General features: G+C 37.2%; 1 protein-coding gene across 2 annotated transcripts in view; it reads right to left on the bottom strand.

The window, feature by feature from the left end:
* LOC144634241 (phytanoyl-CoA dioxygenase domain-containing protein 1 homolog) overlaps nt 1-13,405 on the bottom strand; it is a 115,909-nt gene that overhangs the window by 39,989 nt on the left and 62,515 nt on the right. The gene's annotated exons all lie outside the window — the stretch shown is intronic.

Genomic DNA, 13,405 nt, shown 5'->3' with positions numbered 1-13,405 from the left:
GAAAATAATGGTCCGTCCCTAAAGAGATTAATTTAAACCATGCAATCGCAACAATTTGCTCTTTCCGTGCTCACAGTCGTAATATACCTTTACTGAATGTTGAAACTGTCGTGAATTCGACTGACATTTCTCTTTTTTTTTCAAACGACGAAAAGGAATCCATGTATCAAAAATCTTGATTAACAGTAGCTTTACCGTTTTAAAGGAATTCTCGGTAGTGTTGGTAAAATTGTCGAACTTTCGTTCTGTTTGGTTGGCCAAAGTTAATACCACTTCCAACGTCGAGCCCAGTTGCTGGACCTAAGATGGTTTGCAATATTATTTCTTAGTATTTAATTGTAAAAATGCAAAGGAGGTATGATTTATTAATATAATTTACTGAGTAAAATCATTAACTAAAATATTGAGATATAATAAACTTTCCTCTTGCTGAAGTAGTTCAGTATTTGATCAGAAAACTATCGTTTCAAGAGGTTCTTTTTTAACCCAACAAACAAACTAACTAATAACAATCAACAGTACACACAGTTCCAGCGATAACTATAATAATAAAAATAGCAAAAATTAACATTCCGATGCAACAGGCGAGACAACAAATCAGACTATGCATTATTATCCAAACAAATGAAAGTACAGTGATATCTGACAAATGAACGACCAAGCAAACGAAAGAAAGAAGGACCGACTGACCGAACGATGAATGAATGGATTTATAAAGACAAAAAATAAAATGGAACATTAACCAACCTTTAACGCGAAAGTTGTGTTGAGGACCGCTAAGGAGTGTTTTATGGCAGCATCAGAGGACATCAGCTGACTCCTTGTTGTGTTGAGGTCATTTTGAAGAACGTCTGTCTATACGCAAAAACAAAACTCAATCAGCATACCCAATAGGTTGGATTACACATAAATTCCAATTCAGGGTTAGATAATGTAATTTTTTGGAAAAAAAAAAGATCCGCTTCCGTCAAATTCTAACTCTTTAGTGATCGTCTAATAAAGTTGTTTGGCCAGAATATTTTGATGTAGTAAAAACTTCGTCTTGCCAAAAATTGCACGTTGGGTTAAAAACAAAATCGCTACAATAAGTCGATGCCGAAGAGTGCTATAATTACACGGGCCGATATCAGGTAGTTCTTTCCTTTTTATTAATCTTTCACCTAGTTACAAACAGAAAAGGTAATGTGTTAACCGAGGCGGGGGGGGGGGGGGGGGGGGGGGGCTTTTGAGGCCCCCACTGACTTTGGACGCTTATAACTTTTTCAAAATTCAACCAAACCCTGCCAAACTTTGTGAGTTTATCTAAACTTTATGTGGAAATTATTTGGATAGGATGTTGTGTCAGAAACTTGACATCACCTTGGCAACGGCATTTTGATAGGCAAGTTTTCCCAAATTTGTAATTTTCGTGTTTCCATTAATTAAAATTAACTTAATGCAATTATTTTTTAAGTTTTTACCGTTTTAAGCACAGTTTTATTGATTTTGTGTACTTTGCAGTAATTTTTGGTGGTTTCTGGCATTTTGGAAAATTTTTGAAACCCAAGATGGCGGATCCAAGATGGCGGCTGTTTTGACATCATGATGTTATTGTCACGTCATGTGACGTCTTCATTCCACGTGACGTATACGAAATAAAGATGTTTGGACATACTATACATCCTATAAGTTTCATTGTGATGGTTTAAATATTCTGGAAGTTACATGGAGGGGGGTTGGGGGTCCAAAAAAGGTCCAAAAAAGCCTGGTCTGAATAGCGTTAAAATAATAGGATCAATATCTCTTCTTGAGATTTAAAGCGGTAAATATTAGCGGTTATCCAAAGCTTTAGTCGTTACCTTTTCCTGGAGCGAGGAGTTCACATTCTGAACTTTGCGAAGTAGTTCTTCATCCATCGATTGAAGCTGTACTTTAGTTGATGTCAGCTGAAAAGAACCAGTATCAACATTTAAATTTTTACCAACTTTTTCAGTTTAGTACAGTACAGTAGGAAGACGCTACTGGAAAAATCCGGACACAAGAAAATCGTCAATCGTACTTTACAATTGTTCTAATATGATAACTACTTCCAAAGTCCCGCCGCGCGCATTTCGTGACCAAATATAAGGTTCTATCGGCCTAAATCCGAAAAGAAAAATATTGTCTGATTACTCAATGGCAAAATCGTAGCACCTTCATACCTTGACACTCAGCGTTCGGTTCGTGTTCTCAATTGTGTTTTGCAATTTCTGCTCAGAGTCAAGCAACTGTAAAATCGTGTCATTTATCTAAAGAAAAATGAAACAAAAAATAAATTTATTTCATACATACTGAGATTTACAGTTAGAATTGATCTGTTGAAAACACGGTTCGGAAATTCTCGCAGCCAATGACAACGACGAAACGACTTTCTCACACGTGAGAAACCCGTTTCGTCCAATCAGAAAGCGGCTGTCAAAACGCATTTACATTTTCAATGAACGTGGTACCAACTTGGTAGCTTTGTCGATGGCGCTAGCTTTTTCACTGCTTGAAAGTTATCGCTTGCAGGGTTTTTGGCCTTTCGCAGTATATTTTTTGGACGGTTTAAAACGTTCTCATTAACAACTATGGCTGAATCTTCTGGCAGTAGGTTTAAACCATTAAGTAAACCCATCGAAGAATATATTACAGAGCAGGAAAACAAAAACACTCGAGCAAAAACGCAGCGGGTCGAGTGAGCGGGATGTGAAGCTGCTTTCTACATTTCTGCTGGAGAAAAACGAACAAAGAAAAATTGAAGAAATCCAACCAGAAGAGCTCAGCCGTTACCTTAGTGAATTCATTCTTAGTGTGAAAAGAAAAGATGGCCAAGACTATGAACCATCGAGCCTTCGAGGGTTGTTCTCAAGTTTTAACCGGTATTTATAAAGAGAACGCAAATACTCAGCGAGTATTATCGAAGACACTGTGTTTGATCAAGCAAGAAAATGTCTGGAAGCTCGCAGCAAACAACTGAAAAATGAAGGCAAAGGGAACAAACCCAACGCAGCCGAAGCTTTGACTGATGTGGAGGATAACGTTCTTTTCGAAAAGAATTTACTGGGAATCTCAAATGCCGAAGCTTTGCTAATCACAGTCTGGCTTTTCAATTCGGTCCATTTTGGTTTGAGAGGCTGTGAAGGTCTGTGAAGAACATGGGCAGATGACTTGGGGCAACGTGGAACTTCACATGGAAGCCGACGGAACTGAATGCCTAGAGTATCCTGAACGTCAAACGAAAATTAGAACGGGAGCTGAACCTCGAAATGTCAGAGCTGTTAAACTGAAGGCCTTCGCAGCACCAAACGGTCCACCCAAAAGAGATTCAGTTGCCGTTTACAAAATGTATTCCGAAAAGAGACCTGACGCGATGAATAAACCTGATGCGCCATTGCCTGGAGCAAGTGCATTTAGCGGAGCCGTGTTTCATGGAGGACACTTTAACATTTCTATAAACACAGTAAGTCAGTCGCCTAATGCGTACTCAGCAACAAGAAAGCACACCTTCAAGCGTGTTAAACGTATTTTCACAGGGCGAAATGGCACTTTTAAGGTTTCTTAAAGGTAACTTAAAGGTACAGTAAAGAATCATTTCCTGTACCTTTAAGTTTATCTTAAATTTCTTAAATGTTCCTTTTCTTAATCTTTAAGTGGATCACTTAAATTCAGTAATGAACCATTTAATGCATCTTTAAGAAATGTACTTAAAGATGCATTAAATGATGTTTTAAGAAATTTTAAGTGATAAATTAAAGGAATTAAATGAAATCTTTAAGATGCTTGGACGCATTAAATGTGACTTAAAGGTTAAGGAATGGTCGCGTTTAAGTGACTTAAAGCGTTTAACTTAAAGTACCAGTTAAGACTGCTTTAAGAACATTTAAGTGGCAGCTTAAAGAACAAGAAAGGAATCTTTAGGATACTTTGCCACATTAAATGTCACTTAAATGTAATAGGAAGATAACCTTAATGTTCAAAGAGACTTTAAGTGGCAGCTTAAAGGACTGGAAAGGAATCTTTAAGATTCTATGCACCATTAAATGTCACTTAATGTAATTGAAAGATAACCTTTAAGTTAATTTAAATGTTTCACTTAAAGGACCAGTAAGGAAAGATATCACTCTTTCAGATAGGATGACACATCTAATGTCCATTAATTTTAATGTCAGGGAAAGATAACCTTTTACTGAGTTATTTGAATGTGATGTACATCATCATTAATGTACATCTGGGATCTGTAAAGAGTACAATCCAAAAGCAATGAATGTGCAAGTTAACATCAAGGGAATCTTCTTGCAAGGACCTTCTTAGCATTATGTTCACTACCACAAATACAAATTATTCATGTAAGATTTCAAAGTAATAAAAGTTTATTGTCTCTGTAATTCTTTTAATACAAACCTACATCAATAACTAAGGTGTTGACAGTTCTACTTTTGTTGTAATTACAAAACAATCACAGTAACAATTATCTCCATAAACTCAAAAATTCTTTATATAAAAGATAGATTCAATTTATATTGTAACTGTATGTGTTACTCGAATACCGGTGGGTGACCCTGCCTGACAGAAATAAATACTCATGTCAAATATAATAATTAAAAAATAAGTGAATGTGTGTCCAGCAAAAATATGCTACCGGTAAATGTAACTGTTCCAATCATTTTTTTAATGATAAATAAACATACAATATTTGTAACACATATGTTGCAAATTGCTTTATTTCAGTCTATGAAAGCTTAAAGGTTCCTAGTCAGCATCTGCCATCAATGGCATCGAATTCATAAAAATGTATGGTGAAGTGAAGCCTTATTGCATTGCTACAAGTTTTTTTTATTATTATTATTAGCATTGCTACAAGTTGCGTTATTGAGAGTCTGTGTAATTACCTTGAGCACTGAGTTTTATGGTGAGCCTTTTTATTTAGACGTGCTCCCAGAAAAAAAATAATACAGGAATTCTCGCATGTAAACAAAAACAAAGGTGTGGCTGACAAAGGTCCTTTAAAGAAAAAAAAACTGTCAAGGTAAGTTTGTTGTATATATCTTGGAAAATAATCATTAACAAAAACCTCTGTAATTTTCAATTTCTACTGAAAAGACATACCAGTATTGCTCCAATATTGATAATCTATCAGATGTGTCAAATATTTCAAGAAAATATAATACTGTAAAATGTCATAGTCCCATTTAAGCTCTTTAAGAACTTCTTTCTGCTTGTTCCAATTTCTCAACATGGTCTAATGCCAAGGCTTCTTTGGTTAATCCCTACAAACAAAAATGATCATCACCATGTCAACACTTGATAAAAAATATGTTTTTATACCATGCCAGGGAGGCAAGCACCTCTCTAAGACAGACAGTTGAGGCCGGTCCAAATAGTGCCACCCTTACAGAGAGTTGACTGTATAACATACATTGTACAGTAACTGTTCTAATTGTTAACATCTAGGCTCCTTGATTGTAAATGCTTTTTATTCAATATTTTTTAAAAACACTGACAGACTCAAACCACCACATTCCCATAGTAGTGTATGTTAAAATTGTAGTGTCCCAAAAGGTAAAGAAGTATGGCTTAGTTAGTGTAAGAAGAGGACAATAACAAGGTCCTGATTGAAGTTGTTTTAAAAAATATATAATTTTGGATAAATGGTCAATTTGCTATGAGATGTTGACCAAGCTATACATTGCCAGGGCTGTCACCAAGATTTGATGTTTCATGGCTCTACTAGCTATGGGTTAGTAGACAGCGAACTGAGCAGCACAGCTGCAAGCAGCTAACATGTTGATATTAGCCTGGAAAATCTATGGCCTTAGAAGAACAGCTCCCTGTAACCGACTGTGGGTCAACTGTCAGCCAACAGGTTACCGACACGCCACCGACAGACTACTGACAATTTTTCCAAAACAGAAATTTTACTTTTACAAAGTTCAATTTGTAATAAATATATCGGTTGACGGACGACTGACAGTCAACCAACAATTAAAAGGGAGCTGTTTTTTCACAAGTACACCAAAATTTTTCATATACACCATATAAAAGCATGTTATTGTATCAATGTTGTGTACTTATATGATAAATGGTGAAATATAATTTTATAGAATATACTAAATTATTCTGTCTTACTTAGGTGGTGAGTTCTTTACTGAGCTCTTGTTATCTGTGGGCAGAATATTAACCTCACGCTAAATGATTATTCTGTCTTGTTTGCCTCGATGTTTGCTATTTTCTTGTTAGTAATAATATCTTTTTTTCTTTCTTTACAGAGACGTTTATGACTGACACTTCACTGTACGTTGCGGTAGTTCAACGTGCTAACTACCTTCTTATGTTACTAATCTTAATTGCCTTAGCGGACAATTTGCATATTTTTTTTCGAAGGCCTAAGCTCGTCAGAATTACAGTGTCCATTGTATTACCGGACCTTTAGGGACAATTATGGTGGCGTATGATTGGGATCGCACTTTTAAAGCTGATAACAATTCAAAAACCTCTAATCCATTACAGACAATCAAACAGACAATCGTTTGTCTAAAAAAAAAATTCGAGCAGAGGGTTTCACCCGAAAAAAATTCCTGCACAAGAAATGGACAGAAAAAAAAAATTCGTGCAAGCCGAAAATTCCCCACCCCCCCCCCCCCCCATCACTTTTCTAATGGTCCGTCCCTAAGGAGATTAAGATCTAATTTGCATAATTTTTTTGAAGGACTAAGCTCGTCATGGTCCTGTACTATCACGGGTAGTGTCTACCTTTTGGTTACAGACACCTTGCAAGACTGTCGCTTTAACTTGTCCTATACTGTTGTGGGTAGTGTATACCTGACGGTTATAGATAACATGCAGAACTATCACTTTGATCAGTTCTATACTGTCGTGGGTAGTGTATACCTGTCGGATATAGGTAAAGGTAAAGTCTGCTTCGAGCCTAGTGGCCCATACAGGCTGGCGCTTATCCCGGTTTCTGTAGCATTAAGCGACTGAGAGTATTGCTACTCCCCCCTGGATGGGATGCTAGTCCATCGCAGGGTTACCCCCAGCAGTAAATTCGCCGGTACCCATTTATACACCTGGGTGGAGAGAGGCACTATGAGAGTAAAGTGTCTTGCCCACGGACACAACGCAGCGCCCCGGCCAGGCCTCGAACCCGGGCCGTTCGACTCAGAGGCGAGCGCGTTAACCATTAGGCCACCGCGCCTCCCACAAATATAGATAACATGCAAAACTATTGCTTTAATCAGTTCTATACTGTCGTGGGTATACCTGTCGGATATAGATAACATGCAAAACTATCGCTTTAATCAGTTCTATACTGTCGTGTGTGGAGTATACCTGACGGTTATAAATAACATGCAAAACTATCGCTTTAATCTAGAGTATACCTGACGGATATAGATAACATGCACAACTATTGCTTTAATCAGTTCTATACTGTCGTGGGTAGAGTATACCTGACGGTTATAGATAACATGCACAACTATCGCTTTAATCAGTTCTATACTGTCGTGGGTAGAGTATACCTGACGGTTATAGATAACATGCACAACTATCGCTTTAATCAGTTCTATACTGTCGTGTGTGGAGTATACCTGACGGTTATAAATAACATGCAAAACTATCGCTTTAATCTAGAGTATACCTGACGGATATAGATAACATGCACAACTATTGCTTTAATCAGTTCTATACTGTCGTGGGTAGAGTATACCTGACGGTTATAGATAACATGCAAAACTATTGCTTTAATCAGTCCTATACTGTCGTGGGTAGAGTATACCTGATGGTTATAGATAACATGCACAACTATCGCTTTAATCAGTTCTATACTGTCGTGGGTAGTGTATACCTGACGGTTATAGATAACATGCAAAGCTATTGCTTTAATCAGTTCTATACTGTCGTGGGTAGAGTATACCTGACGGTTATAGATAACATGCAAAACTATTGCTTTAATCAGTCCTATACTGTCGTGGGTAGTGTATACCTGACGGTTATAGATAACATGCAAAAATATCGCTTTAATCAGTTCTATACTGTCGTGGGTAGAGTATACCTGACGGTTATAGATAACTTGCAGAATCATTGCTTTAATCAGTCCTATACTGTCGTGGGTAGAGTATACCTGACGGTTATAGATAACTTGCAAAACTATTGCTTTAATCAGTCCTATACTGTCGTGGGTAGTGTATACCTGACGGTTATAGATAACATGCAAAAATATCGCTTTAATCAGTTCTATACTGTCGTGGGTAGAGTATACCTGACGGTTATAGATAACTTGCAGAATCATTGCTTTAATCAGTCCTATACTGTCGTGGGTAGAGTATACCTGACGGTTATAGATAACTTGCAGAATCATTGCTTTAATCAGTCCTATACTGTCGTGGGTAGAGTATACCTGACGGTTATAAATAACATGCAAAACTATTGCTTTAATCAGTTCTATACTGTCGTGGGTAGAGTATACCTGATGGTTATAGATAACATTCACAACTATTGCTTTAATTAGTTCTATACTGTCGTGGGTAGTGTATACCTGACGGTTATAGATAACTTGCAAAACTATCACTTTAATCAGTTCTATACTGTCGTGGGTAGTGTATACCTGACGGTTATAGATAACATGCAAAGCTATTGCTTTAATCAGTTCTATACTGTCGTGGGTAGAGTATACCTGACGGTTATAGATAACATGCACAACTATCGCTTTAATCAGTTCTATACTGTCGTGGGTAGAGTATACCTGACGGTTATAGATAACATGCACAACTATCGCTTTAATCAGTTCTATACTGTCGTGGGTAGAGTATACCTGACGGTTATAGATAACATGCACAACTATCGCTTTAATCAGTTCTATACTGTCGTGGGTAGAGTATACCTGACGGTTATAAATAACATGCAAAACTATCGCTTTAATCTAGAGTATACCTGACGGATATAGATAACATGCGCAACTATTGCTTTAATCAGTTCTATACTGTCGTGGGTAGAGTATACCTGACGGTTATAGATAACTTGCAAAACTATCACTTTAATCAGTTCTATACTGTCGTGGGTAGTGTATACCTGACGGTTATAGATAACATGCAAAGCTATTGCTTTAATCAGTTCTATACTGTCGTGGGTAGAGTATACCTGACGGTTATAGATAACATGCACAACTATCGCTTTAATCAGTTCTATACTGTCGTGGGTAGAGTATACCTGACGGTTATAGATAACATGCACAACTATCGCTTTAATCAGTTCTATACTGTCGTGGGTAGAGTATACCTGACGGTTATAGATAACATGCACAACTATCGCTTTAATCAGTTCTATACTGTCGTGTGTGGAGTATACCTGACGGTTATAAATAACATGCAAAACTATCGCTTTAATCTAGAGTATACCTGACGGATATAGATAACATGCGCAACTATTGCTTTAATCAGTTCTATACTGTCGTGGGTAGAGTATACCTGACGGTTATAGATAACATGCAAAACTATTGCTTTAATCAGTCCTATACTGTCGTGGGTAAAGTATACCTGATGGTTATAGATAACATGCACAACTATCGCTTTAATCAGTTCTATACTGTCGTGGGTAGTGTATACCTGACGGTTACAGCTAACATGCAAAACTATTGCTTTAATCAGACCTGAACTATCATGGGTAGAGTATACCTAATAGTCACAGATAACTGCAAATCTACTGTCATAAGTAACATATACCTGATTGTTTCAGATAATCAGTCCTGAAATGTTATCAGTTCACTTGCAAATGCCAGGGCATTAATTAGTTTCCCCTCTATAATCAGTTCTGGTACGGCATCTTAAAGGTTACTTAAAGGGATTTTTGTTCTTCAATAGCTTTAAAAGGTTTTCGTACAAAAGGATTTTTATGATCTTTAAGTGCTATTTGACTGCCTCTTAAAGATCAGGAAATCTGTCATTTTATTCTGTGGGGTACCTTTAAGATACAATTTAAATATTTTTAAAGATACATATCCGCCATTTTTATTGGAAAAGCTTTCTCTCAAAGGTATAATTCTTTACTTCACCTTTAATATGCAAATTAAAGACTATTAAAGGAATCATTACATTTACCTTACCTTTAAGTAGAAAATTAAATTTCTTAAAGGAATTATTAACTTTAAGTGCCGATTTGGACCTTTAAGGTCTCTTAAAGGTCACTTAAAGGTAGCTTAGACCTTTAATAACTTTAAGAGATTTTAATGCTTAACTTAAAGATTTTTATTATCTTTAAGTGACATTTAATTTTCTCTTAAAGATCAGGAAATTTGCCATTTCGTCCTGTGTTTAGATTCTTCGGATGAAGATAGCCCTCCCTTGCAATAGCACAGTTACGTAGTCTTAGGTCTTATTTCTGTATTTCATTTTTGTACTTGTTGAATGAAAAACTCTTGATATTCGATTTCTTATCCATTTAGAATAATTTTAAGACACGAGAATAATCTCATGAAATGTCTTTTTTCAACGATTTTGTTGCTATTATCATTTTGTAAATTAGGGTACTTTCATCAGTTGTGTGCTTGTACCGGGGTCTTAAAACAATAAAAAAAAAAACAGTTCAGCGTGGAAAAATCTCTGTATTTATAAAATAAACAAATTACAGCATGGAAAGTGCTTTGTACGTTGTTTACGCACTCGTTGTTTTGTATCAGAAATCTCACTCGTTCGCTCCGCTCACTCGTTCGATTTCTGATACGTCAACAACTCGTGCGTAAACACCGTACGCGCGCACTTTCCATGAAGTAATCTATATATAATACGCTAGAGTAAAACAATTGTTGCCACTGAATAAAAATATATAGAAACGTAGACGATATTGACAATGACAACTTCCCGACAACAACGACATTATCAGCACTAGCAATAATAACAACATCAACAACTGCCGCGACTGGACCTTCTTTTACCAAGTAAGCCGCGTGTTCCTATGATGATCATGCAACGAGACAAAAATCTAGTGGTTGTTTTTCATGTTTGGTCGCCATATTGGAATCGAAAGTTTGATTTTGGTTAAATTTAAGTTCTCATTAGTCTTATGTTTCTTTAAGTGACCACTTTAGGCGACGACAACAAATGACACCATGCAAAAACTGCCAAGGGGCGATTTCTGGCATTGTTATAGTGGCGTTGAGAAGGGTGAATATACAGGTATTTTTTATACAAGAAAATGCCACCGGCACATGATCAGCTAGCATGTTTAGTATTAGTAGTTCACATAAAGCTAAGTAACAAACCTTTGTGGTCAGATTAAATTTTGCTTCTTTCAGTGAAGAAGCTAAATCAGTATCATTCATCTGGAGTTGACTTTCCGTCGCGTTCAGCTACAAAAATGAAAACAGTTCCGGTCACAGCTTCTATAATGACCTCTGATAGTCGAGAACTGAAAAACTATTGAAATTGTCATGTAGAGAAATTGTACACAAAATAAATCGCATTTGAAAATGTTCAAATTTAAGCGGCAAACTTAAATTCATGCTTATGTCTTCCTCAGAATAAATTCTCAAGGTCGACTTCGGTCTTCGCTCAGCTCAGCTCAGCTCAGCTCAGCTCAGCTCAGCTCAGCTCAGCTCAGCTCAGCTCAGCTCAGCTCAGCTCAGCTCAGCTCAGCTCAGCTCAGAAATCGATTAAACGATTACTTCATCCGAATCAAGAAAAACTAATTGGGATATCGGTAATTTTTCCATATACAGACCTATATGATTACCCGGCAATTCATAAACGTAACAAACGCCTTTAAAACGAGAGTTCTCCGAAAGTCCTTCCGAACAAATGTCGATCGCTTTGATTGGCAGCTCTTCAGGAGGTAGCGAGAAAGAGGAATTCAACCGGGATTTCCCTGCGTCCAACAATTTTCCTGCGCCACATTAATTGGCTACCAGCTGTAGTTGAAACACAGCGGTACAGCTGAGTGAAGACTTGACGATAAATTCTGACAAATTTATAATGTATGACAAAATTCATAACGTATGTTTTATATTCGTTTTGCTATTTACAAATTGTGTGCCTGTTATTACCTTGTAAAGAATAGATGTGGTCACATTACCGATGCGATCATAGATCATGTTGTCTGTTGTCTGAAGTTTTGTTGCAGTCAAGTTTAGCTAAAGATCAAGAAAAAACAAGAAAATCAATTGACGTAAACTAGAGGTAAATCAACGAAAAAGAGAGAGAAACAAACAAATAAAGAAGTTTTTATTATAAAACGCCAGGTACCTTCACTGATAAATCGCTGCATTTTTCTTTAAGATCTTTTAGGGATAAACGAACCTCTTTAAGCTCACTATTTTTCGTCTCCTAAAAACAAAAGTAAGAAAGAAAAATGATTAATCACTCTTCGATAGATGGTTGAAAATAGACAATGTCAACTTAAAAAAAATATATCAGTTAGGCCTAGTTCAGACGTCGTGCTTCTGCAGTGCCGAACTAAATTGCAATTAGGTTCGACTGTAGCAAGGCAGAAGCACGACTCTGATTCAGACGTCGTGCCAGAGTCGTACCAAATTCAGGAGTACTGAAGCTACGTAACAATTAGTCAGCGGTGATCCGACAAAAATGGCGCCGTTTTCCAAATTGCAGCGAAAACTCCTACTTTTTAAATCATTGCAAGACTCAAGAAAAAGACGCAAAGAAAGACAACAGAAAAAAACTTTTTCTTTTGCAAGTACGGTGAATGTTTGTTCCATTGCCGGACTAGTTTCCGAAAACTTGCTTATTTCAGATTCAGCCCCGCTAGCTTCTTCTTCGCCCTGCTCCCTGTCATTAGTGTCATCTACTTCGTTGAATGAAACATCCTCACAATGCTTTTTAGCAGAGAAAATTTCATATTCCTTTGGCTGGCCGCCATGTTTTTTGCCATCTGGCAAGAATAAAATTCAATTTGCATACTTAACATCGTCCCTAGTTTCTTCTCCGTTTTCAAAATGGCGGCTGAAAACGAAGAAGACCCTGGGGGACGAGGTTGTGCACATACTCCGTAAAGGAGAATTATTTTTGGGTCTCCTCGTAACTCCTCGCGGAAACGTAATCCCGCCAAAAATACATTAATATCATTTATGAATTTGGTTTGGTGCGGCAGAAGCACGACGTTTGAACCGCTGCCGTGCCAGTGTCGTGTAGCACGGCATGGCGTGTCGAACTAAATTGATTTGCCGAACTCAATTCAAAAGTGTGATTCAGACGCCGTGCTTCTGCCGTGCTTTTGTCGAACTTAATTCCTGAATTTAGTTCGGCACGGCAGAAGCACGACGTCTGAACTAGGCCTTAGACATTTAGGGCACCTGCTTTGGGTCAATTTCTGTCGCTCTTTTTGCGTTTTTTTTTTTTTGGCAAATTTTAAAAACGTGTCCAAAAAAAAAACTACACATGTCCTTACCAAACCGAGTTGAAGG

This window comes from Oculina patagonica, chromosome 13 (genome assembly GCF_052425735.1).
Source record: "Oculina patagonica isolate OP01 chromosome 13, crgOcupat, whole genome shotgun sequence".
NCBI classification, from domain to species: Eukaryota; Metazoa; Cnidaria; class Anthozoa; order Scleractinia; family Oculinidae; genus Oculina; species Oculina patagonica.
The sequence above is the reverse complement of the archived record's forward strand: the minus strand, read 5'-3'. Positions and strand labels throughout refer to the sequence as shown.